General features: G+C 44.7%; 1 protein-coding gene across 7 annotated transcripts in view; it reads left to right on the forward strand.

The window, feature by feature from the left end:
* LOC125466945 (CMP-N-acetylneuraminate-beta-galactosamide-alpha-2,3-sialyltransferase 4-like) overlaps window positions 1–27,599 on the forward strand; it is a 116,376-nt gene that overhangs the window by 29,300 nt on the left and 59,477 nt on the right. For 5 of the 7 annotated variants that reach the window (XM_059639064.1, XM_059639069.1, XM_059639067.1 and 2 more), the window contains exon 2: window positions 911–1,131. The exons of 1 other annotated variant lie outside the window; for it this stretch is intronic. The gene's annotated coding sequence lies outside the window, so the exon portion shown is untranslated. The remainder of the gene's footprint in view (window positions 1–910; window positions 1,132–27,599) is intronic. One more of the 7 variants, XM_059639066.1, reaches the window with a different exon arrangement.

Raw genomic sequence — 27,599 nt, forward strand, 5'->3', positions numbered from 1 at the left:
ACACACACACACACACACACACACACACACACACACACACACACACACACACACACACACACACACACACACACACTTCCACACACCCACTGAATCACTCCCAAACATGCGGATGCACACATACACACAACCAAACATGCACACACAGTCATTCGCACACACTCCCATAACGCGCACACACTCACTCCCAAACACACACACACACACACACACACAATCCAAACTCTCTCACTCACACTCACACTCAATCCAAAATACCATTTCTCCCGAACACACAAATCACAAATACAAACGCAGACACACACAACCTCCCAAACACACACGCTCAATTACTCCCAAACATCCGAACGTGCATACATACACACACACACACACACACACACACGCACACACACACACACACACACACACACACACGCACAAACACGCACAAACACATACACACGCCATGAACCTATGGGATGTATTTATATATGCAGTTACATTCTAGTTTGTTTGGAAAGCACGCATTTTATAGCCAGGCAGTCACTGTGGTGTGTTCTAAATTCCTACTTTGGGAACAGAACTGCTCTGACTCCAGACCAAAACATGAACAGATTCTAAACAAGGCCTCACACCGAATATTGTATCAGCGACAATGGGAACTGCAGATGCTGGAGAATCGGAGATAAAAAACATCCAGCTCTACACTTTGTTACCTCAGTCCTAATTTGCATTGTCTGACCTAAACTGTCACATCTTGTTTACATTGAGATAAATCTTTAGTTCTCTCAGCACAGGACTTGAAAGAAATTCGGGGATTTGCATATACATATTATTCGATTAAAACCTTAAATTGATTGAAGGTTTAACAACATCTTATGTCTGCTTAATACATCCTCATCAGTTGTGTGACCCTTCGTTCTTTTAGTTATAAATTCTGTGGACTACCTGTTTCTTTGTCACTTCATCTGATGAAGGGGTGATACTCCAAAAGCTTATGCATTCAAATAAGCCCACTGGACTATAACTTGGTGTCGAGAGATCATCTCTAACAAGAAACAATCCTCACGTAGTCTGAATGTGGAAGCAAACACGTCTGTTTCACCAAGAATACAGTCACTAAGGATCGATGAAGATATTCAAGTTGAAGTAAGGAATACAGACACTTCAGCACAATTACCTAGAGATGAGAATGAAACTTGATTGAGAATTTGGGGCATATGACTTAATGGAAGTGATCACTGAGTTGGTACAATGAAAATCTATGGAATCAGGAAATGGTAAACAAAGAAATAACATGGTCCAGAAAATGCAGGATGTTGCAGACCAAGAGCATCAGTTTCACCAAGTTGACATACATATTCATGGCTGAGGCAGAGATTTCTGATGATTTAGGGAATCAAGGGCTATTGGGAAAGGTAGGAAAAACAATTTAAGGATGATCATGTAAGTCATTATCTTGAATGGCAGAGTGGACTCAATGGGATGAATGACCTACTTCTATGTCTTATGGCCATCCTCCATAGGAAACGTGTGAGCTTAAAGATAAAACAAAGAAAATACCTGTTACTAGAAAGGCATTTTCCACAAAGGAAACCCAAAAAAAAGTTCTACCTTCTTCATGATTTCTCCCTTTACACTTTAGCCTTAAGGACTATATCTATCGCTTTCTTGATAGAAGTTTATGCTCTGGCCTCGACTGCTTTCTGGATGGGCAAATTCCCCCTCATCTCAGCCCTGAAAGGATTTTTCCCTAAACTTGGTTCGTAGAACCCCAACAATGTAGATTCAGGTCATTTAACCAATCACATCCGCACTGTCCCACTGATAGAGCATTGCACCGAGACACACCCTGCCCTCATAATCCCACAGCTAATCCATCTGATGTGCACAACTTTGGACCCTAAGCAACCCTGAGGAAACCCATGCAGACACAGGGAGATAACAAGGTGTACAGCTGGATGAGCACAGCAGGCCAAGCAGTATCAGAGGAGCAGAAAGGCTGATGTTTTGGGCCTAGACCCTTCTTCTTCCTTGTTATCTCAGATTCTCCAGCATCTGCAGTTCCTACTATCTTGCAGACACAAAGCAAACGTGCAAACTCCACTCAGTCACCTGAGGCCAGAATTGAATCTGGTTCTGTGGCACTGTGAAGAGGCAGTGTTAACCATTAAGTCACCATAGACTACAGGCATTGGGAACATTGTTCTTGTATTTACCCGATCCAGTCTGTTAGAATTGTCTCAGTTTCTATGAGATCCCACTGTAATTCATGTAAACTCTGAAAGTAGCATCACCGGGAAGATGCCTTGTGATGCAGAGTGCATCCGCTTTGTAGTTTGTAACAGACCAGCTCTTGTCATTTCCTAATTCTTCCACTGAGGCAAACCTCAGTGTGTGAGTTTTTTTCTGCGCACAAATCATTGAAGGTGGTAGATCCTCTTGTAAAAGAGTAAAAAGGCAACTGGAACTTGAGGCACAGATATGAGGAACACTTAGAAATGGACCCTGGACTGCTCAGTTAGCAGAGCATCAGACTTTTAATCTGAGGGCCCAGGGTTCAAGTCCCTGTTCAGGTGCTAATTTAAGGTGGCTCAGTAGTTTGCTCAGAGCCAGAGACCTGGGTTCAATTCCACTCTTGGGTGACTGTCTGTATAGAGTTTGCAAATTCTCTCCAAGTCTACATGATTTCCTCCCACAGTCCAAAGATGTGCAGGTTAGGTGGACTGGTCATGCTAAATTACCCATAGTGTTGAGGGATGTGCAGGCTGAGTGGATTAGTCATGGGAAATGTAGGATTGTAGGATAAGGCATGCGGGTCTGGATGAGATGTCCTTCAGAATATCAGTATGGGCCGAAAGGCATACTTCCGAACCGTAGGGATTCTATGGCTCTATAAAATCATTTGTATGCCTTTAACTGAAGAATTGTCCTCAATCCTGGGGCAGCTCTTTAATAACATAGAACATAGAACATAGAACAGTACAGCACAGAACAGGCCCTTCAGCCCACAATGTTGTGCCGACCATTGTTCCTCATGTATGCACCCTCAAATTTCTGTGACCATATACATGTCCAGCAGTCTCTTAAATGACCCCAATGACCTTGCTTCCACAACTGCTGCTGGCAACGCATTCCATGCTCTCACAACTCTCTGCGTAAAGAACCTGCCTCTGACATCCCCTCTATACTTTCCACCAACCAGTTTAAAACTATGACCCCTCGTGCTAGCCATTTCTGCCCTGGGAAATAGTCTCTGGGTATCAACTCTATCTATGCCTCTCATTATCTTGTATACCTCAATTAGGTCCCCTCTCCTCCTCCTTTTCTCCAATGAAAAGAGACCGAGCTCAGTCAACCTCTCTTCATAAGATAAGCCCTCCAGTCCAGGCAGCATCCTGGTAAACCTCCTCTGAACCCTCTCCAAAGCATCCACATCTTTCCTATAATAGGGCGCCCAGAACTGGACGCAGTATTCCAAGTACCCGACAATATAGAAAACTGGCCAGGTACATTCTGTTCATTAAAAGTCAGGAAAAATTCCTATCTGGCCAATTATCACCCCCATCAGTTTACTCTGGATCATCAGCAAAGTAATAAAAGGTGTCGTCAACAGGGCTATGAAGCAGCACTTATTAACCTCCTCACTGTTGCTCAGATTGGATTCTGGCAGGGCTACTCTGATCTCTTTACAGTCTTTATAAAAGAGCTAAGCTCGAGCAAAACTCAGTCTGTTTTTCTCAATGTGGGACCTCCAAGATCCACATGCAGCAGCGACTTCACAGGTACTACCCTGATATCAAAACAATATGTAGTTGAGTAACCAGGACGCGAAAGCTGTCTATGTTCAATGGGTCAAATGGCCTCTTTCTATGCTGAAGCACTTCTATGATTCAAGGAAAACCAAGAGGGAAAACGCTCCGTTAATTGGAAGTCATACCTAACATAAAAAATGATAGTTGTAGCTGTCAGAATCTGATCATCTCTGTCGTTGGATATCACTGAAATTCCTTAGAATTGGGTTCGAGGCCCAACCATCTCTTCAGTTGCCTTACCTGACCTTCCCTCGATTGTAAGGTTAGAAGTGGGGGTGCTCGCTGATGACTGCACAATGTTCAGCACCATTTGCAACTCCTCAGATAATGAAGTAATCTGTTTCTACATATTTTAAGGCCTGGACAACATTCAGGCTTTGGCTGATAAGTGACAAGTAATGTACATGCCACACAAATGCTAAGGAGGGAGGTTTTAAGGAGTGACTTTAAAGAAGGAGGGAGAAATTTAGGGAGGGAATGCCAAAGTAGATTATCCAGTTGGCTGAAGGCATGACTGCCAATGGTGAAATGATTAAAATCAAGAATACTAAGAAGTCAAAATCGGAGGAACTCAGAGATCTTGGAGGGTTTAAGGAAAGTAAAGGGAATCCGAGCTAGAGATGGTTGAAATCTATTGTGATTTGAAAACCAGCGTGGGTATTTTAAAACTTAGTATATTTTTGAGATAATTGTACTTTTCTTCCCTTTGTGTGGAATGTCTGCTTTTTCAGTGATAGAACATAGAACATAGAACATAGAACAGTACAGCACAGAACAGGCCCTTCAGCCCACAATGTTGTGCCGACCATTGATCCTCATGTAAGCACCCTCAAATTTCTGTGACCATATACATGTCCAGCAGTCTCTTAAATGACCCCAATGACCTTGCTTCCACAACTGCTGCTGGCAACGCATTCCATGCTCTCACAACTCTCTGCGTAAAGAACCTGCCTCTGACATCCCCTCTATACTTTCCTCCAACCAGCTTAAAACTATGACCCCTCGTGCTAGCCATTTCTGCCCTGGGAAATAGTCTCTATCTATGCCTCTCATTATCTTGTATACCTCAATTAGGTCCCCTCTCCTCCTCCTTTTCTCCAATGAAAAGAGACCGAGCTCAGTCAACCTCGCTTCATAAGATAAGCCCTCCAGTCCAGGCAGCATCCTGGTAAACCTCCTCTGAACCCTCTCCAAAGCATCCACATCTTTCCTATAATAGGGCGCCCAGAACTGTGATAGTTGAGAAATTTTGCAATAAATGAGATTTTCTGAGAACTGAAGTATGATTAACTATTCAAGGATACCTCATCTGGAGCAAAGAGGTTCCAGGTGCTCCCTTCCTTCCTTTTCATTTTTGCACTCACCCTACCGAGACCCGATGTTGTATCTTCTCTTGTATCTTATGTCTACAGTCCAATTTTTATTTCAAGCAATTCTTTCATCCACATATTTCTCATCCTTCATCACTTTTTGAATGAACTTATAATAATCTGGTTACTTGACTATGTGTTTGTCATTTTTTGTGGCGAGATATAAAGTCTTCCTCTGCTAACTCATTCCACAATGCCCCACTCTCTGTGTGGAAACGCCGCTTAGATTCCTTTTAAGTCTTTCCCCTCTCACCTTAAACCTGTGCCCCTCTAGTTTTGGACTCCCTCACCCTGGGGAAAGACCTTGTCTATTTACCCTATGCATGCCCCTCATAATTTTATAAACTTGTATAAGATCACCCCTCAGCCTCCGACATTCCAGGGAAAATAAACCTAGCCTATTCAGCCTCTCCCTATAGCTCAAACCTTCCAATCCTGGCAACATCCTTGAAAATATTTTCTGAACCCTTTCAAATTTCACAACATCTTTACTATAGCAGGAAGACCAGAATTACACTCTAGAAGTACTCCATGAGTGTCCTAAACAATGTCCTGTACAGCCGCAACATCACTCCCCCAACTCCATACTCAATGTACTGACCAGTAAAGGCAAGCGTACCAAATGCCTTCTTCAGTATCCTACCTGCAACTTCACTTTCAAGGACTTATGAACCTGCACTCCAAGGTCTCTTGGTTAAGTAACATTCCCCAGGACCTTAACATTAAGTGTATAAATCCTGCCCTGATATGCCTTTCCAAAATACAGCACCTCACATTTATCTAAATTAAACTCCATCTGCCAATCTTTGGCCCATCGGCCCATCTGATCAAGATCCTGTTGTGCTCTGAGGTAAACTTTTTCGCTGTCCACTGCACCTCCAATTTTGGTGTCATCTGCAGACTTAACAGCCATACCTCCTTTGTTCACAATCATTTATATAAATGATGAAAGCAGCCAACCTGGCACTGATCTTTTGGCCCACCATTGGTCACAGGCTCCAATCTGAAAAGCAACCTTCACCACCACTCTCTGTCTCCTACCTTCAAACCAGTTCTGTATACAAATGGTTAGATCTCCCTTTATTCTATGTAATCTAATCTCGTTAACCATTCTACTATGAGGACCCTTGTTGAACACCTTACTATAAATGTGTATAGATGATGGCATTATCCTCTCTCCCAGGTTCAGATTGAACGATAGCCAGGAAATTAGGCTTGCATGTGAATAAAACTGTCCCCCGGCACGATCAGTTGAATTGAGAAGAAATACTGAGGAGGTCGAACTGATCCATATCTTTCATCTTTTCCTTTTGATATTGGGATATGCAAGAGATTACCATGTGAAGGCAACCAAGACTCTTGTGGTTTTATACAGCATTGAACTCTGCTGTTATTTCCCAGCTGCTGTGCGTGTTCTGGCAAAGACAAAGTATTGACAAATGATTGACTGACCTCGGGAGCAATGTACAAAGTCTGAATGGTTGAAACTGAACATTTAACAATGCTGGTTTGTCACTGTTTTGCTCCCCCTGACTTTTCCAACCACGTTTTATTTTTGAAGAAAATTATTTTAACTTGGGTATAAAATGGGAATAAATAATAAATTTGAATTAATTTCAATTTATAATGACTTCACTACATGCATCTGAATTCTACAGAGCTCTTGCATTCTGGGGCTAGTTTTCTAAGTATTACAATGACAGTCACGTGGCTGTGATTTTCCAGTATTTGTTGAACTCATGTATAAATCATTTCTGTTAAAGAATTATTTCTGTTAAGAAACCTGATGATTCTGTGCTAAAGCGTGCAAAAATTTTGAAAGTACAATTTGTACACCAGATCTCCTTTTTATATATTCTACAACTCTGCCTCCAAAATACTTATGGTTAACTACTTAATTAAAGCCACTGTTCTCTGTTTTTAGTCCTCTGTATTAGGATATATTTGGAAGCCTGTTTAACACTTCTCAGTATTTCAACCCCTTTCTCCTTGTTGCTGCTGCTGCTCTGAAATTTCCGTCATTTCCCCTAAGATGCCAGTACATTTTTGATATCATTCTTGATATCATGGAGAGGAACTTGCACATGAAGGTGTTCATGTGCGTATACATCCCTTAAGTTGTAGAGGCCACAGGTTTGGAAGGTCCTGTCAAAGGATTGTGTTATTGCAGTTTGTCTTGTAGATGATGCACACTGCTCCCACTATACATCAGAGGGAATGAATGTAGGTGAATTAGGTGCCGTTCAAATGGTGTTGAACTTCTTGGTATTGCTGCAGCCCACTGATTCAAGCAAGTGGAGAGTATTCCATCACACTCTGACTTGTGCCTCGCAGATGAGAGGCATGCTTTGCAGAATCACCCTAGAATTCCCAGCCTCTGACCTGTTGTTGTATCTACTATATCTATATGATTGGTTCAGTTTGCTTTCTGGTCCGTGGTAACCCCTAAAATGTTAAAAGCGCAGGATTCAGCAAAGGTAATACTATTAAATGTCAAGGTGTGATGGTTAATTTCTCTCTTGTTGGGTGGAATTGTTGCCTGGCAACAATATGAAGCTTCAGAGAACGGGGCGGGGGGGATAAAAGACTTGGGAGACTGGTCACAAGACTGTGTGCTGTCAGTTCTGTGGTTAGATTGACCATAAAATCTAGGAGCAGAATTAGGCCATTCGGCCCATGGAGTCTGCTCAAGCATTTGATGAAGAGTCCTCAACAAGCCCTCTATCTCTGGGATCATTCTTGCAAACCTCCCATGCACTACTCCCAAGGCTAGCACATCCTCCTTTAGGTACGGGGCCCAAAACTGCTCACCATTTTCCAAATGCAATCTGTCCAGAGCCTTACATAGCCTCAGCAGTACATCTTCAGCCCTCTTGACATGAATGCACTTGCTTTCCTAACTTGCAATGAGCTTGCATTTTAACCCTCAGAGAATACTGAACTAGGACTCTTAAGTCCCTTTCTGCTTCAGATTTCCGAAGCATTTCCCTGTTTCAAAAATAGTCTATGTATCTATTCTTTGGAATAAGTGCATAACCTCAGCCTTTCTCACATTGTAGTCATCTGCCACCTCTGCTCTTATCTTATTTAGCAGCTCTTATGCTGCACCTTGTCAAAGAGCTTCTGGAAATTCAAATAGATCATGTCCTCTGATTCTCCTTTGTCTAACTTGCTCGTTAGGTTATTCTAATAGATTTGTCAGGCATGGCCTCCCTTGATCAAGCTGTGCTGACTCAGCACTAATTTACCTTGCAATTCCAAGTTCCCTTCAATCTCATCTTTAACATTGGATTCTAGAATCTTCCCGATGAGCGAGGTCAGGTTAGCTGGCTATTGTTTCCTGTCCATACAGTGTGGAGCTGGAGAGACACAGCAGGCCAGGCGGCATCAGAGGAGCAGGAAAGTCAATGTTTTGGGCCAGGACCCTTCATCAGGACTGGGAGGGAGAAGGGAACTCAGAAATAAATAGATGGAAGAGGGATGGGGCTGAGGGAAGGTAGGTGGGATGGTGATAGGTGGTTGCAGGTAGGGAGTGGTGTGGAATGGACAGTGGGAAGGCTGAGTTGGACAATGGGAAAGAAGACAAACAGTGTCAGGTCAAGGAGACAGGGATGAGAGGGAGGGTTGCATGAGGGATGAGGCTGGGGGTGGGGAGATTTTAAAACTAGTGAATTCTATGTTGAGGCCATTGGGCTGTAAGCTCCTGAGACAGAATATGAGGCATTGCTTCTCCAGTTTGTGGGTGGTGTCATTGTGGCACTGGAGGAGGCCCAGGATGGATATGTATTCAAGGGAGTGGGAAGGGGAGCTAAAATGGTTATTAACCAGATGGTGTTGCTGATTATTGTGTACAGACTGCAGATGCTCTGTGAATCAATCCCCAAGTCTGCACTGATGTATAGGAGGCCACATCAGGAACAATGGATACACTAGGCCTGGTTGGAAGATGGCTCTAGACTCCCTGACTCCAGCATCTGCAGTTCTTGCTATCACCGTGGTTTCCTGCCTTCTGCTTTCCTCCCCTTTTAAACAGGAATACCACATTAGCCATTTTTCTGTCCTCTGTGACCCTCTGTAACTCCAGTGATTTCTGACAGATCTTCATCAATGCCTCTACAATCTCCTCAGCTATCTTCTTCAGAGCCCTGCAGTGCAGTCCAGGAACGTTATCTACCTTCAGGTCTTTCAGCTTCCCCAGCACCGTCTCCTTGGGGATGGCCACTACACACACCCCGCCCCCGACTCTCTTGAGGTTCCGGTATACCCCTGGTGTCTCCCTTTCTCCGCCATTTCTTTGTACACAATTACTACTTCTCCAACCTCATTTTCCAGTGGTCCGATGTCCTCTTTGGCCTCTCTCTTACCTTTAATGTATCTAAAATGACTTACAATCTTCTTTTACTATTACTAACTAGCTTACCTTCATATTTCATCTTCTCCCCACTTATTGCTTTTTTAGAAAGCTTGTGCTAGTTTTTAAAGGCTTCCAAATCTTTTGACTTCCCAGTCATCTTTGCCACATTTTATGCCTTTTTTTTTGCTTTAATGCTGTCCCTGACTTCCCTGGTCAGCCATAGTTGTCTCATCTACCCCTTTGTATGCTTCTTCTTCCCTGCGATGAATTTCTGCTGCGCCTTTCATTTTACTTCCAGAAATTCCTGCCATTGCTGTTTTACCAGCTAGGCTCCCCTTCCAATCAACTTTGCTCAGCTCCTTCCTAATGTCTTTGTTGTTACCTTGACTCATTCTAACATTGTCATATCTGATTCCCTTTCAAATTGCAGGATAAATTCCATCATATTATGGTCACTGTCTCCAAGTTCCTTAACTTTAAGCTCCCTAATCAAATCTGTCTCATTACGTATCACCAACTGCTTGTTCCCTCTTGGGCTGTACCACAAGCTGCTCCAAAGAAACCATCTCGTAGATATTTCACAAACTGCTTTTCTTGGGATCCATGACCAACCTATTTTCCTGGCCCACCAGTATGTCGAAGCCCTCAATAATTACTGTAATAGTGCTTTTCTTACATGGTCTTTGTATCTCCTGATTTATTTTCTGCTCCACATCCTGGCTACTACTAGGAAGCTTGTATACATCTCCCAGATGGGTCTTTTCTTGTTTACAATTCCTCAACTCCACCCAAACGAATTCAACACTTTCCAACTCTATATTGCTTCTTGCTATGATTTAATTTCATTTCTTACTAACAAGACAGTCCTGCCCCGTCTGCCCATCTGCCTGTCCTTTCTATAGGACATGTATCCTTGATTATTTAGTTCCCAACCCTGGCCCCTTACAGCTATATCTCTGTCATACCTAGAACATCAAACTTGCCAATTTCAATCTGCGCTACAAGCTTTATTTACCTGTTTCATGTACTGCGTGTGTTTAAGTACAACATTCTCAGCCCTGCATTGACTGGCCCCCTTCTCATAATTGTCCCTTCTCTGCAGTGCTGAAGTTAGATTCCTGAACCTTTCCATACCTTCTGTCCTATTATTTGTTCTGGAAACTTTTATAACCTCTTCTGAGTACTCTCCCCCCGCTTTAGCTTTTCCCATCATTTTCCGTGTAACTGAACCGTCCCCCAACTGCTTAGTTTAAAGCCCTATCCACAACCCTAGTAGAAACTCACCAGGACTCTGAACCCAGCCCATCTCATCAGAACAGCTTCCTCTTTCCCCTGTATGATGCCAATGTCCCAGGAATTCAAAAGTGTTTCTCCCACACTAATCTTTGAGTCACGTGTTTTCCTATTTAATCTCCTTGACCCTGAGCCAATTTGCTCATGGGTCAGGTAGTAATCTGGAGATTATTACCTTTTTGGTTCTGCTCCTTAATTTAGTCCCTACTTGCCTATATTCCCTCAGCAGAACCTATTTCCTCTTGGTACCTATATCGTTGGTTCCTATGTGGACACATTGATACCATTGGGCTGCAGGGTTCCCAAGCAGAATGTGGACTTCACCAGCTTCAAAATCTCCCCTTCCCCCACCGCATCCCAAATCCAGCCCAGTTCGTCCCCTCCCCCAACTGCATCACACAACCAGCCCAGCTCTTCCCCTCCCCCCATTGCATCCCAAATCCAGCCCAGCCTGTCTCTGTCTCCCTAACCTGTTCTTCCTCTCACCCATCCCTTCCTCCCACCCCAAGCCGCACCTCCATTTCCTACCTACTAACCTCATCCCACCTCCTTTACCTGTCTGTCTTCCCTGGACTGACCTATCCCCTCCCTACCTCCCCACCAATACTCTCCTCTCCACCTATCTTCTTTTCTCTCCATCTTCGGTCTGCCTCCCCCTCTCTCCCTATTTATTCCAGAACCCTCACCCCATCCCCCTCTCTGATGAAGGGTCTAGGCCCGAAACGTCAGCTTTTGTGCTCCTGAGATGCTGCTTGGCCTGCTGTGTTCATCCAGCTTCATACTTTATTATCTTGGATTCTCCAGCATCTGCAGTTCCCATTATCTCTATCCCCAGTGATGAGCTTATTTTCCTCAAGACCCAAAGTGTCCGACCTAGCTAGTAGGGAGGGGACGATGGGTCAGCGACAGTGCAGGGCACTGCAAAGTCAGGAAGCCTAATTAAAGTGTTGGTGTTTAAAACCACTGTTTAGTTTCTAATAGTATTTAACCTATGTTGATTTCATAACTTGTAGTGTCAGTTTCACTATTTTGTTTTTTTTATCTCTTGTAATTTATTCACCTTTGTATTATTTCCCTGTTTATTACATTTGCCTTTTATTTCTTGTGATATACACACCTTTGTATTAAATCAATGCAGAGATTCTTTGCTCTGAAACCTCTGTCCACTGCCTTCTTCACTTCACATTCCTAAATTAAGTCCAGCGTCAGAACCAGGGATCTGGGGGCAATCCAAACCACCTAAAAGAGCCGCAGTTTTACTGATGACAACCAGAATACCTACACCCTGATGTGTTACAGCTCAGACTCTAGCTCATCAAATTTGAGCCAGAGTTCCTCAACCAACCAACACTTGCTACAAATGTGGTCACTGTGAACAGCAACGGGGTGCCTGCTCCAGGTCCCTTGCATCTTTATAGTATTTGGATAATTTGTTCTGTTCTCCTTGAACCCTCTGAAAGTAAGGCTTTATTTGTGCAAGTGCAGCATTAAGGAGCACTAGCAAAACTAGAGTCCATGGGAGTTGAGGGAAAACTCTCTATTGGCTGGAGTCATACCTCTGACATAAGAAGATGATGGTGATTGTTAGAGGCCAGTCATCTCAGATCCAGGATATCACTGCATGAGTTTGTCAGTATAGTGTTCGAGGCCCAACCATTTTCAGCTGCTTCATCAATGGCCTTCCTTCTGTTATAAGGTCTCAAGTTGGCCAATGATTGCACAATGTTCAGCACCATTCATAATCCCTAAGTTACTGAAACAGTCCATGTCCAAATGCAGCAAGACCTGGACAGTATCGATGCTTGGGCTCATAAGAGTGTGTCACATTTGCATCACACAATTAGCAGACAATGACCATCTCCAGCAAAACAAAATCTAACCATTGTCCCTTGACATTCAATGGCATGATCATGATTGAATCCTTTACTATCAATATCTTTGGCATCACCATTGACCAGAAACTGAACTGGACTAGCCATGCAAATGCAGTGGCTACAAAAACATGTTGGAAGCTAGGAATAAGGCAGTGAGTCACTCACCTCCTAGCGCTCAAAGCCTGTCACCATCTGCAAGGAACCTGTCAGGATGTTGATGGAATCCTCAAAAGCTTGAACAAAGCAGCCCTGCTGGATGGGTACCACATCCACAAACATTCATTGTCTCTACCACTGATACTCGGTAGCAGCAGTGTGTACCATCTACAAAATGCATCGCAGAACTGCACCATGGTTCTTGAGACAACACCTTCCAAACCTACGACCTCAATTATCAAGAAGGACAAGGGCAATAGACACATGGGACATCACCTCACTGTAAGTTCCCCTTCAAGACACATACCATTCTGATTTGGAAATATATCTCCATTCCTTCACTGTTACTGAGTCAAAATTGTGGAACTCCCTCCTTAATGACATTGTGGGTCTACTTATAGCACATCGACTGCAGCAGCTCACCGACACCGTCTCAAGGGTAACTAGGGATGGACAATAAATCCTGACCCAGCCAGTGACCCCCACATCCCATGAACAACCTGTAGTGAAAGTTGACATGAGCTTAATAAAGGCAGACACAGGCAATGCTGGGATTGAAAGTGAGAAAGTAGCAGATTTGTTCAATGACAATACAATGTGGAGTTGGAGGAACATAGCAGGCCAGGCAGTATCAGAGGAGCAGAAGAGTTGACCTTTCAGGTCTGGACCATTGTTCAGAAATGAGCTTCAACATCAACTTCCTGTTCCCCAGGATGGACATGTTGCCCAGGGAGTGGGAAGGGGAGTTAAAGCGGTTGGTGACTGGAAGATATTCAGTGGGGCAGGAGCAGGCAGAGACATCTTGAGACATCACTTCCGTTCCTGAGACCTTCTCCACCCCCACAACCAGCTCCAGCTCGACAAGCAACTTTACACCTCGCCCCAGCCTCAAACCCTGCTGGATCGTCACCATCCCCCAAGACCTCCCCCTCACAGAGGATGACGGTCAGTCTCTCAGTAAAGGACTCACCTTCATTCCCCTCCGCTCACACATCAATGAATTCCATTCACGTTTAAATATCAAACTCTTTTTCTGCCACCTCTGCTGCGCGCCTATTTCTTTAACTGCGAGTCTAACCCACCCTCTACAGACCCCCTCTCCTGCCTCCAACACACCTCATCCTCCAGGACTCCACCCCAGGGCCTCCTACTCTCCCTTGACCTCTTCATTTCCAACTGTCATCTGTCATCGATCGCCTCAACCTCTCTCCCTCCATCTCAATCACTCTGACCTCCCCCATGGAACGTGCAGACGTCTGCACCCCCTCTAACCTCACCATCAAACCTGCAGATAAGGTGGGGCGCAGTGGTAGTATGGTGCACTGACCTTAGCATTGCCGAGGTCAGGTGCCAATTCTCTGACATCTCCTCCGACCGCCCCCTCAGTTCTGACCCAACTCCTAATTACCAAATCATTGTCTCTCAAACCATTCATAACCTCAACTCCTCAGGCTCCAAACCCATTGTTCCCAAATTCCACACCCCCCATTCCATCTCCTTCCTAAAATCCACAAACTTGACTGACCTGGCCGACCCATTGTCTCTGCCTGCCCCACTGAACTCACCTCCACTTACCTTAACACAGTTTTATCCCCTCTGGCCCAGGAACTCCCCACCTATGTCCGGGACACCACCCACACCCTCCACCCCCTCCAAGACTTCCAATTCCCCGGTCCCCAACACTTCATCTTCACTACGGACATCCAATCCCCGCACACTTGTATCCCCCACAGAGCTGGTCTAAATGCCTTCTGCTTCTTCCTGTCCCACAGTCCCAAACAGTCCCCTTCCACTGACACCTTCATCCACTTAACTGAACTCATCCTCACCCTTAACAACTTCTCCTTCAATTCCTCCCACTTCCTACGGACAAAGGGAGTGGCCTTGGACACCCGCATGGCCCCAAGCTATACCTGCCTCTTTGTAGGTTACGTGGAACAGTCCCTCTTCCGCTGCTATCCCTCACCTCTTCCTCCACGACATTGATGACCTTATTGATGCTACCTCATGCTTCCATGAGGAAATTGAACAGCTCATCAACTTTACTAACACCTTTCCTCCAACCTCAAATTTGCCTGGACAAAATCCCTGCTACCTCTCTTTCCTTCCTGGACCTCTCAGTCTCCATCTCTAGTGACCGCCTTGAAAGTGACATGTATTTCAAGCCCACCGACTTCCATAACTACCCAGAATATAGCTTCTCTCACTCAGCCTCTCGCAAAAATGTGATCCCATACTCCCAATTCCTCAGCCCATGCCCCATTTACGCCCAAGATGGAACGTTCCACTCCTGCTCATCCCAGATGCCCTCTTATTTCAAGGACCATAACTTCCCCCCTCCGGCGATAGAACATGTCCTCAACAGCATCTCTTGCATTTCCCGTACTTCTGCCCTCATACTCCCTCCCTCCCAACAAAAGTAAAGACAGAATCCCCCTGGTCCTCATATAGCACCCCATTGACTTCCGCATCCAACACATCAGTCTCCGTCACTTCCGTTGACTACAATCCGTCCCCACAACCAAAGAGATATTTCCCTCCCCATTCCTAATCTTCCTTTTGTAGGAACCCCTGTCTCCACGACTCCCCAGTCAGCTCCACACTCTCCACTAGCCCCACCACACTCGGCATCTTTCCCTGTAAGTGCAGGAAGATCCTGGAGACCAGTTACTAGTGGTGTCTTCCTGGAGACCAGTTACTAGTGGTGTTCATTCTGGAGACCAGTTACTAGTGGTGTCATCCTGGAGACCAGTTACTAGTGGTGTTCATCCTGGAGACCAGTTACTAGTGGTGTCATCCTGGAGACCAGTTACTAGTGGTGTACCGCAAGGGTCGGTGTTGGGTCCACTGCTGTTTGTCATTTTTATAAATGACCTGAATGAGGGCGTAGAAGGATGGGTTAGTAAATTTGCAGATGACACTTAAGGTCGGTAGAGTTGTGGATAGTGACGAAGGATGCTGTAGGTTGCAGAGAGACATAGATAAGCTGCAGAGCTGGGCTGAGAGGTGGCAAATGGAGTTTAATGCAGACAAGTGTCAGGTGATGTACTTTGGTAGGAGTAACCAGAAAGCAAAGTACAGGGCTAATGGTAAGATTCTTAGTGGTGTAGATGAGCAGAGAGATCTCGTTGTCCATGTACACAGATCCTTGGAAGTTGCCACCCAGGTTGACAGGGCTGTTAAGAAGGCATACAGTGTTTTAGCTTTTATTAATAGAGGGATCGAGTTCCGGAACTAAGAGGTTATGGTGAAGCTGTACAAAACTCTGGTGCGGCCGCACTTGGAGTATTGTGTACAGTTCTGGTCACCACATTATAAGAAGGATGTGGAAGCTTTGGAAAGGGTGCAGAGGAGATTTACTCGGATGTTGCCTGGTATGGAGGGAAGGTCTTACGAGGAAAGGCTGAGGGACTTGAGGCTGTTTTCATTAGAGAGAAGAAGGTTGAGAGGTGACTTAATTGAAACATATAAAATAATCAGAGGGTTAGATAGGGTGGATAGGGAGATCCTTTTTCCTAGGATGGTGACGGCGAGCACGAGGGGGCATAGCTTTAAATTGAGGGGTGAGAGATATAGGACAGATGTCAGAGGTAGTTTCTTTACTCAGAGAGTAGTGAGGGAATGGAATGCTTTGCCTGCAATGGTAGTAGATTCGCCAGCTTTAGGTACATTTAAGTCGTCATTGGATAAGCATATGGATGTACATGGAATAGTGTAGGTTAGATGGGCTTGAGATCGGTATGACAGGTCGGCACAACATCGAGGGCGGAAGGGCCTGTACTGTGCTGTAATGTTCTATGTTCTATGTTCTAAGTACTACACCTGCCCTCACACATCCCCTCTCACTTCTATCCAAGCCCCAAAACAAACCTTTCGTATCGCACAGGGGTTCACCTGTACATCCTTCAATCTGGTGTCCTGTAACCATTGCCCCCAGTGTGGCCTCCTCTACATCAGTGAGGTTAAGTGGAGACTCAGAGTCTGTTTTGTAGCAACTATGCTCTGTTCATGACAAACAACATTACCTTCCGATCGCCAACCATTTTAACTCCCCATCCCACTTCCTTGGTGACTTGTCCACCCTGGGCCTTCTCCAGTGTCACAATGACACCACCCACAACCTGGAGGAACAACACCGCATATTCTGCCTCAGGAATCTACAGCCCGATGGCCTAAACATGGAATTCATTAGTTTTAAAATCTCTCCACCCTCAACCTCATCCCATGTCCATCCCTGCCCACTTGACTTGACACAATCTTTTCCTCTTCTCTCCCTTCTATCCAGCCCTCCCACCTCACTGACCAACCCCCATCACTCCCTACCTACACTCACCTATCACCATCCCACCTACCTTTCCTCAGCCCTACCCCTCCTCTCTCTATTCATTTCCAAGCTCACTTCCCTCTCCCAGTCTTGATGAAGGGTGTAAACCTGAAACACCAGCTTTCTTGCTCCTCTGATGCTGCTTGGCCTGCTGCGTTCATCCAGCTCTACACCTTGTTATCTCAGATTCTCCAGCATCTGCAGTTCCTACTCTCTCTGCTAGGTTAATCAATACTGCCAGATGGTGAAAACGGAAAGGGTTTAGGTTTCAAAGTGAAAGCAGTTGGCTGGAGAGTCTGGGAACCACCAGGATTAGGGGCAAGAGAATGGAGATTCAAATTCTGGCGCTGGCCGGATAGATTTCGGTAAGGGTTGGAGTACTCAGGGTTTGTTCGAGAGTTGGAGGATAGGACAATAGAGGGACAGCTTGGGAAATTGCTCATGTTCCAGTGGGATGGGACTATGGTGGGAGTGTCAGGGTAATCGGTATCAGTTTGAGTTAGAGGACAATCCAAGGTGGGCTTGTTCAGGAAAACCCATACAAACAAACAGCTTCAAGGATAATTTTCGCTGTGAGAATGATGGAATTTGATGCGAGTGAGTAACAAGATGAACAGCATAAGCTGAAGTATTCAAACATTACAGATTAAGTCTTTAATGAAATTGCACCTGTTCTGGAGCTGTGAGATATGATCCCCAAACGATTCTGATTCAGTTTTGGAAGTGTCTGCACTGACAGAGAATGAGGGCCAGAACAGTCTGAGCTTTGAAAGGGCAGGGTTGTTTGGCAATGAGGATTTGGTGAAATTTGAGGATCTGAGAGGAATGAGGTTTGTCCAATCATTAGATCACTGGCAGCACTTTGGGAGAGTTGGGTTGCTATGAGTTTGCGTTTGCAGCATGGTTTCAATGGGAATGGTGCCAGAGAGAAGAGATTCCATAGGTTGGATTTACAGCAAGAAGGTTTCAGATGAGGGAGGTGGACTTCAATAAGTGAGATAAGATGACAGGACAGTCATAGGCTTCAATTGTCTCTTTTTCTGATTATTGCCTTTCTTCGGTTCAAATAGCAATTCTGCTTTTCTTGGGAATTCATAAACACTACTGGTAGAACTTACACAAAAAATCTGGGTCCCCATTGAAGTTATTGTGAAGAAATAGCAGAAGACCCAAGAAATGATTGTTCACTTTCAAGCCAAGCACCATCCTGACTTGGATTTAGTTAATATTGGCTCACATGCATTGGCTAATTTTATGCCAAGCTAGAGAAGGTGGTGGTGAGTTGCCTTCTTGAACTGCTGCAGTCTCTGTGGTGGATGGACAGTCATGGTGTTGTTTGAAAGGGAACTAAAACAGAAGTTGCTGGAAAAGCTTAGCAGGTCTGGCAGCATCTGTGATAGAAAAAACAGAGTTAATGTTTCAGGTCTGATGACCCTTCCTCTGACTCTTCCTGTTCTGAGAAGGGATCACCCGCCCAGAAATGTTAACTCTGTTTATGCCTTCATGGATGCTGCCAGACCTGCTGGGTTTTTCCAGCAACTTTGTTTTTGTTCCTGATTTACAGCACCCGCATAACAAAGTGTGAAGCTGGATGAACACAGAAGGCCAAGCAGCATCTCAGGAGCACAATTGTGCTCCTGAGATGCTGCTTGGCCTGCTGTATTCATTCAGCTTCACACTTTGTTATCTTGGATTCTCCAGCATCTGCAGTTCCCATTATCTCTTACAGCACCCGCAGTTCTTTCAGTTTCAGTTTGAAAGGGAGTTCAGGATTTGGTCTCAGTGACAGTAAAGGAATGATGATATATTTCCAAGCCAGCATGGTGTGTGGGCTGGGCGTAAACTTTCAGATGTTTGTGTTCCTTCGCATCTGCTGTCCTTGACTTTTAAGTGGTAGAGTTCGTGGGTTTGGAAGGTGCTGCCAGGGTAGCCTTGGTGAGATGTTGAACTACATCTTGTAGATAGTACTTATTGCTGTGCATTAGTGGTGGAGAGACTGAATGTTGAAGCTTGTAGATTGAATGCCAACAGCTGTTGATGTGAAGCTTGCTGAACATTTTTGGGAGCTCATTCATCTGATATATCACTACTTCCCATGCTTGCTGAGTCAGAATCCTGGAAATTCCCAGCTTAAAAACATTGTGGGACTTAGAAAATAAAATTCAAGTTGCCAGCTCACCATCATCTGCTCAGGGTCATTTAGGATGGCAAGATCTGGTGTTTTCATCAGCAATACTCACAATGATAAACCAAAAGAAAAATGTTTATACTTTGATTCATTAGACAGTCTAAAAAATGACCAATGGTTATTTTTAAACTTCGGAAATACAGAGAAAGTTCAATAATAACATAGGGAATGGGCTAACAAAGCTAATCATTTTAACAATCACGTTGTTGGCTGTAGTGAATAACAAACAGTATTTGCAAGATTTGACAATTAAACACCGAAACCTTGGAGCCCAGGATTCAAAGAGGACATTGTCACTCAATAGGCAGTTCATTGACATGGAACTGGTTTTGAGTTTGGAACTGGGATGTGACAATCCTTTCCGCAATAACACAGATACTGAGGTAATCTTCAGCATAACCTCTTATTATTAGCTTCTGGGAGAATTAGATTTCAGCACTTTGTAAATGTAGTGGGTTTCGCAAAGGCTGTCTGCAGGGTTTGTCTGTGCAATAGCTGCCAGAATTGTCTTTTCAAAGAAATTTACAATTTATTCCCAATATTATTTACAGGACATCTCAATTCCGACTTTCAAAATGAACATGAGTAAATACAGAGTACAACTTCAGGCATCACCATGGCAGAAATAATTATTTAAATATGCATTTCAGTCATTTCTTTGCTTAATTTTACATGCATTAGCTGTTCCTTTTTAGTTACTTTATAAGGCAAATGAAATTTGTTTATAGCGGCTAACCTTGTAAAGGAAACAGTATTAAAACTGTACCCAATGTTTTGAAATTTTGAGCTATTGCATGCTTATTGGCCCAATCTTTTGTTTTATTTTAGGAAGTTTTCATATGTTTCTGCCAGCTCTGAATGCTCCTGTTAACTTCTTGAAAAACATGGACACATGCTCTAATAATGAAGATTATCTTTTCTGATTAAACAATTAATTTTTATGGCCATCTTATTTCACACCAAGAAACTAATTCAAATAGGCTGAAGCCAGTAGATTCATTTGGATTTCCTTTTTGGATTCCATTGTTGTAAATAAGAGAAAAATCTAACCCTTTATCCCAATCCTTTGGATACTCAATCCATGAGTTGAGATGTATAAAATTGTAAGGGACATATTAGACAGAGTACTTCTACCTGATGTAAAACTGGCCATTCTTCATCTGTGGGTCTCTGAGGAATCTTCACATCCTCATCAGCACTCCATTCTTAAGATGACAACACTCCAGAGCTGCTCCAGTCTCCACCTCAGTACCAGCTGACTGTCTCAATTTATTTAATTCTGAATAAGCTTTTTGTGCATCAATTAGTGATGTTAAAGAAAACACTCCGCCAAGATTATCTTTCACCTTTCAGCCAAGTTTCAGCTATCATTTTATTTGCTTGTGGTATCACAATTGCATTTATTGACCATTGCTCTGCATACTTCACACAAGGGAAAAATACCTGGAACCTGTTCCTGTAATTAATCAGCTTTTTGAACCTATTTTGAAACATTCCGTAAACATGGGCACAACAATGACATTTAGTCCCACTAAACTGTTACCCAAAAGGTTAAGTCTACTCTCTCAATAGATAATGTTGTTATTACTCCATTACTTTTTCTGATAACAAATCAATTCCAGTTGCACTTTGTAGAATGCAATCAGAATGTATTCCCTGCGAGTCCTATTTATTCATAACTTGTCTCTGATCGAACTCTCTGAAAGGGAAACTCAGTCTTTCCCCAGTAAAAGTGTTTTGTGTTGCCCCTGTATCATTGAGTGTAGTTATGGGTTTGGTGACCTCACCTGAAGAAAGCAAGGTCACCCTTCTTTTCGACAAAAGCCCTGCATATCTCTCAACTACCTTATGTATTTCTTTGTTAACAACTGAATTCACCCCGGTCTTTTTGTTAGAGCTACAACCTGGTCCGTGGTATTATCTTTTTGTAGTCCCTTTGGCTCATTTTTACCAATTCCCCCTGTTACTCCCATAGGTTTATGTTGAAACTTCCAAACAAACATGGCCCAACATTCTACATTAGAAACATTTAAGCTTGCAAACATTACCTCCACCCTGAGCAGTTTCCATCTGACTGAGGAGAAGTTCTAAAGGCATTCCACACCCCACCTCCGCCCGTCTATTCTCAACCCTGGCTCCCCCCATTTCTTTCACTTTCCCAGTGTTTTCTGTTTCTCAAATTTCTGGGGCTGCCGGAATGAAATGTTTATGGGGCAGCTCATAATCAATAGTTATTGTTGCTGCTTGTCCTGCAGTTATCACCCTTTGGTCTTTCTGCAGAAGTTAGGGAAGTTTTAAATTCTAAAAAAAATTCTCTGACACCATCATAAGTCTTTAAAACTCTTATTTACCTACCAACATTATTTGGTTGAAGTCAGTATAAGATTTTCCAGGCTGTTTCTGTCAAGTCCTACACCTTTGCCTGTCTGCTTCTGGGGCCAACTCATACATGCTTATGACAGCCGTTTTCACCTCATAATCCCTGGAGCACCCCTCCAATGGGTATGCATAAGTTCCGTGTATTTTACCAATTCATTTACTTTGTATGTACAAAATCCAACCTTGCTCAGGCTGACTGTATCGGCGCCGCCTCTTGCTCCCCAGAGGAGCTCGAACAGTTCATCCACTTCACCAACACCTTCCACCCCAACCTTCAGTTCACCTGGGCCATCTCCAGCACATCCCTCACCTTCCTGGACCTCTCAGTCTCCATCTCAGGCAACCAGCTTGTAACTGATGTCCATTTCAAGCCCACCGACTCCCACAGCTACCTAGAATACACCTCCTCCCACCCACCCTCCTGCAAAAATTCCATCCCCTATTCCCAATTCCTCCGCCTCCGCCGCATCTGCTCCCACGATAAGACATTCCACTCCCGCACATCCCAGATGTCCAAGTTCTTTAAGGACCGCAACTTTCCCCCCACGGTGATCGAGAACGCCCTTGACCGCGTCTCCCGCATTTCCCGCGACACATCCCTCACACCCCGCCCCCGCCACAACCGCCCCAAGAGGATCCCCCTCGTTCTCACACACCACCCTACCAACCTCCGGATACAACGCATTATCCTCCGACACTTCCGCCATTTACAATCCGACCCCACCACCCAAGACATTTTTCCATCCCCTCCCCTGTCTGCTTTCCGGAGAGACCACTCTCTCCGTGACTCCCTTGTTCGCTCCACACTGCCCTCCAAGCCCACCACACCCGGCACCTTCCCCTGCAACCGCAGGAAATGCTACACTTGTCCCCACACCTCCTCCCTCACCCCCATCCCAGGCCCCAAGATGACATTCCACATTAAGCAGAGGTTCACCTGCACATCTGCCAATGTGGTATACTGCATCCACTGTACCCGGTGCGGCTTCCTCTACATTGGGGAAACCAAGCGGAGGCTTGGGGACCGCTTTGCAGAACACCTCCGCTCAGTTCGCAACAAACAACTGCACCTCCCAGTCGCAAACCATTTCCACTCCCCCTCCCATTCTCTTGATGACATGTCCATCATGGGCCTCCTGCAGTGCCACAATGATGCCACCCGAAGGTTGCAGGAACAGCAACTCATATTCCGCCTGGGAACCCTGCAGCCATATGGTATCAATGTGGACTTCACCAGTTTCAAAATCTCCCCTTCCCCTACTGCATCCCTAAACCAGCCCAGTTCATCCCCTCCCCCCACTGCACCACACAACCAGCCCAGCTCTTCCCCCCCACCCACTGCATCCCAAAACCAGTCCAACCTGTCTCTGCCTCCCTAACCGGTTCTTCCTCTCACCCATCCCTTCCTCCTACCCCAAGCCGCACCCCCAGCTACCTCCTAACCTCATCTCACCTCCTTGACCTGTCCGTCTTCCCTGGACTGACCTATCCCCTCCCTACCTCCCCACCTACACCCTCTCCACCTATCTTCTTTACTCTCCATCTTCGGTCCGCCTCCCCCTCTCTCCCTATTTATTCCAGTTCCCTCCCCCCATCCCCCTCTCTGATGAAGGGTCTAGGCCCGAAACGTGTGCTTGTGTGCTCCTGAGATGCTGCTTGGCCTGCTGTGTTCATCCAGCCTCACATTTTATTATCTTGCTTTTGACCATCTCATTTGTCTTGCTATCCTCCCAAATGACAAGAAAAATGCCTCAGCATTCTTTTCTTCACAATGTTGGTAAAGCCTGCACAACCTTAAATACCTGCTGACTCAACTGTGCATTATGGTGACAACTTCCTTCTTCCAAGTGCCCACAAAGTTTTGGTTTAGCTTGCAAAAGCTGCATTCATCTAATTTAAATGCCCCATTCTCTTTTATTCCGCTCAATTCCTATCTCTTTTGTCTCAGGTTCTCTCTAGTTCAAGTTTATTTAAGTTCAAATACTCTTTGGAATTCTTTCACATTTTTCTCACTTCTTTCTGCTCTTTCTTTCTCTTTGGCACTCTTTGGAATTCTGTCTCCAATTTTTTAAAAAAAATTCCAATTGCCTTAACTGCTGATCTCAGTTCAATGATGCATTCCATGTACTGCCCATACTACTTCGCTTCTGCATTTTCATGAAACCTAGCTGTAGCATTATTAAATCTGTAATGCCTGCCTTCTTAGCTTGCTCTGGCAACTTTATTTCCAGTCTTCTGGCTAACTGTGATAACAAGGTGTAGACCTGGATGAACACTTGACCACTGAGGGGGGTAAGTTGCGAAAACACCCTCGACCGTGTCTCCCGCATTTCCCGCAACTCATCCCTCACACCCTCACCCTGCAATAACAACCAAAACAGAATCCCCCCTCGTCCTCCTGTACCATCCCACCAACCTCTGGATCCAACGCATCATCCTCCGACACTTGCACCATCTGCAATCCAACCCCACCTCTAAAGGCATTATTCCCTCCCCACCCTTATCAGCTTTCTGAAGGAACCATCTCTCTGGGACTCCTTGTCCGCTCCACACCCCCCTCCAGCCCCACCACACCCGGCACCTTTCCCTGCAACCGCAGGAAGTGCTACACCTGCCCCTACACCTCCTCCCTCACCCCCATCCCAAGCCCCAAGAAGACATTCCACATCAAGGAGATGTTCAACTGCACATCTGCTAATGTGGTATACTGTATCCGCTGTTCCCATTGTGTCCTCCTCTACACTGGGGAAACCAAGCGGAGGCTTGGGGACTGCTTTGCAGAACACCTACACTTGGTTCACACTAAACAACTGCACCTCCCAATTGCGAACCATTTCAACTCCTTCTCCCATTCCTCAGATGACATGTCCATCCTGGGCCTCCTGCAGTGCCACAATGATGCCACCCGAAGGTTGCAGGAACAGCACCTCATATTCTGCTTGGGAACCCTGCAGCCCGATGGTATCAATATGGACTTCAGAAGCTTCAAAATCTCTCCTCCCCCGACTGCCTCCCAAAACCAGCCCAGATCATTCCCGCTTTCCTAACCTGTTCTTCCTCCCACCTATCCCCTCCTCCCATTACAAGCCCCACCCCCATCTCCTACGTACTAACCTTATCCTGCCCCCTTGACCTGTCTGTCCTTCCTGGACTGGCCTATCTCCTCCCTAACTCCCCACTTACACTCACCTTTACTGGCTCCATCCCCACCTCTTTGACCTATCTGTCTCCTCTCCACTTATCTTCTCCTCTATCCATCTTCTATTCCCCCCCCTCTTTATTTATTTCAAAATCCCCTTCCCCTCCCTCATTTCTGAAGAAGGGTCTAAGCCCAAAACGTCAGCCTTCCTGCTCCTCTGATGCTGCTTGGCCTGCTGCGTTCATCCAGCTCTACACCTTCTTATCTCAGATTCTCCAGCATCTGCAGTTCCTACTATCCCCATAAACCATTATCAGTTTGTTTGTTCTTTCCTGCTTTTTTTTAAACAAGCTGCTGTACCTTCAACTCACAATTCACAATTCCAACTAAAAGTGGGAAAATTTTTTAAAAAGTGGAGTCTCCAACACTATTGCGCATTGGTGGTTGAATTTTAATGTCAATAGATGTGGTGATAAACAAGCAGTCTGCTTTGTCCTGGATGGTGTCAAGCTTCTGGAGTGTTGCTGGAGCTGCACCCATCCAGGCAAGTGGGGAGTATTCCATCACACTCCTGACTTGTACCTGGTAGATGGTCGACAGACTTTATTGATGGAGATCAATAAGTTTGCTTTTATTCATTCATGGGATGTGGGCAGCACTGGCTGGGCCAATATTTATTACCCAGCCCTAATTGCCCTTGAAAAGGGTGGTGATTTGCCTTCTTGAATGCTGCAGTTCACATGCTGTAGATTGGCCTACAATACCCTTGGGGGAGTGAAGTCGAGGATTCTGACCTAGTGACGATGAAGCAACGATGATATATTTCCAAGACAGGATAGTGAGAAGCTTGAAGGGGAACTTGCATGTGATCATCTTCCCATTTATCTGCTGTCAGTATCCTTCAAGTGGAAGTGGTCATGGGTTTGGAAAGTGCTGCCTAAGAATCGTTAGTAATTTCTGCATTGTACCATGTAGATAGTACGCACTGCTGCTACTGAACATCAATGGCAATGTAATAGCAATCAAGCAGGCTGTTTTGTCCTGGATGGAATCGAGCTTCTTGAGTGTTGTTAGGGCTGCACCCATCTAGGCAAGTGGGGAGTATTCCATCACACTCCTGACTTGTGCCTTGTTGATGGTGGACAGGCTTTGAGGGGTCAGGAGGTGAGTTATTCATTGCAGTATCCCTAGCCTCTGATCTGCTCTTGTAGACACTGTGTTTATGTGGTGAGCTCTGTTGAGTTTCTAATCAATGATAACCCCAGGATGTTGATGGTGGAGGATTCAGTGATGGCAATGCCATTGAATGCCAAGGGGTAGTGGTTAACTTGTCTCTTATTGGAGATAGCCATTGCCTGGTTTTTGTGTGCCACAAATGTTACTTGCAACTTGTCAACCCAAGCCTGGGTAATGTTCAGAAGAATATGAACTGCTTCAGTATCTGAGGGGTCGCAACTGGTGCTGAACTTTGTGCAATCATTGGCACTTCTGATCTGATGATGGAGGGAAGGTCATTGATGAAGCAACTGAAGATGAAGATGTTTATAAATATGAAGTCCAAAGGGCTGGTTATTTACAAAAAAACCCACAAAGTTCCACAGTTTAGAAGAAAAAGACTTTTAATATACAAGAGATGAGCCTCCTCTAATCTAAAACCCAAATTTAATATAAATTAAACTTGAATTTTCAGGCTGGGCTTTAAACTATAAATGACATACTAAACAGCAGGATAGATCTTGAGAATTAGATTAGCAATACTTTCAGTACATATGTTGTCAATCTCATTCACAACGTCCTTCTGGGTTCCTCATGAGGAAATTCAGTTTCTGTTCCAGGAACTATCTTGATTCCCTTTAGACATAGACCACAACCAATGTGAGTTCCACAGGTGGCAAATAGTTGATGATATAAGTTAATACCATAGTTCAAAGGAGTGTAAAGGAACAGAGGTGGGGTTGTATTTGCATTGATATTTGAAGGAGGCTGGATACATATGAGCTGGTAGTCAGCAAGGCACATGGGAAATTGGGCTTCCCAAATACAGGTATTGAATATGGAGGTAGAGAAGTTATGCTGAGCCATTTTGAAGTTCAGGTTCATCCACAACAAGAGTGTTGTGTCCTGAAACATAACAAAGTGCTGGAGAAACTCAGCCACTCTGACAGCATCTGTAGAGAGAGAGAAAAACAAATTAATGTTTTGAATCTGGTGACTCCTCAGCAGACTCGAAGTTCTGATGCTCTGATGAAGAGTCACTGAACTCAAAAGTTATCTCTGCTTTCAGATATTCTGTTTCTCCAGCAATTTCTATTTCTGTTTCAGATTTCCGGCTTATGGCTGTGTCCAGTCCAGGTCACCGCACTCTAGGAAAGATGTAATGGTTCCTTGACTAGGTGTAGAAAAGACTTGCTAGAATAGTCCTAGTGTTGGTAGATTTTAGCCACAAGCTTAGTTATGGAAAGTATGGTTTTTCTCCTTGGGTTAACATAAGAACATAAGAACCTAAGAACTAGGAGCAGGAGTAGGCCATTTGGCCCCTCGAGCCTGCCCTGTCATTTCATAAGTTCATGGCTGATCTTTAAGACTCGGCTCCATCCACCCAGCCGCTCACCAAAACCCTTAATTCCTTTAGTGTTCAAAAATTTATCTCGCCTTGCCTTAAAAACATTCAACGAGGTAGCTTCAGCCACTTCACTGGGCAGGGAATTCCACAGATTCACAACTC

The sequence above is a fragment of the Stegostoma tigrinum genome, chromosome 32, assembly GCF_030684315.1.
Source record: "Stegostoma tigrinum isolate sSteTig4 chromosome 32, sSteTig4.hap1, whole genome shotgun sequence".
NCBI classification, from domain to species: domain Eukaryota; kingdom Metazoa; phylum Chordata; class Chondrichthyes; order Orectolobiformes; family Stegostomatidae; genus Stegostoma; species Stegostoma tigrinum.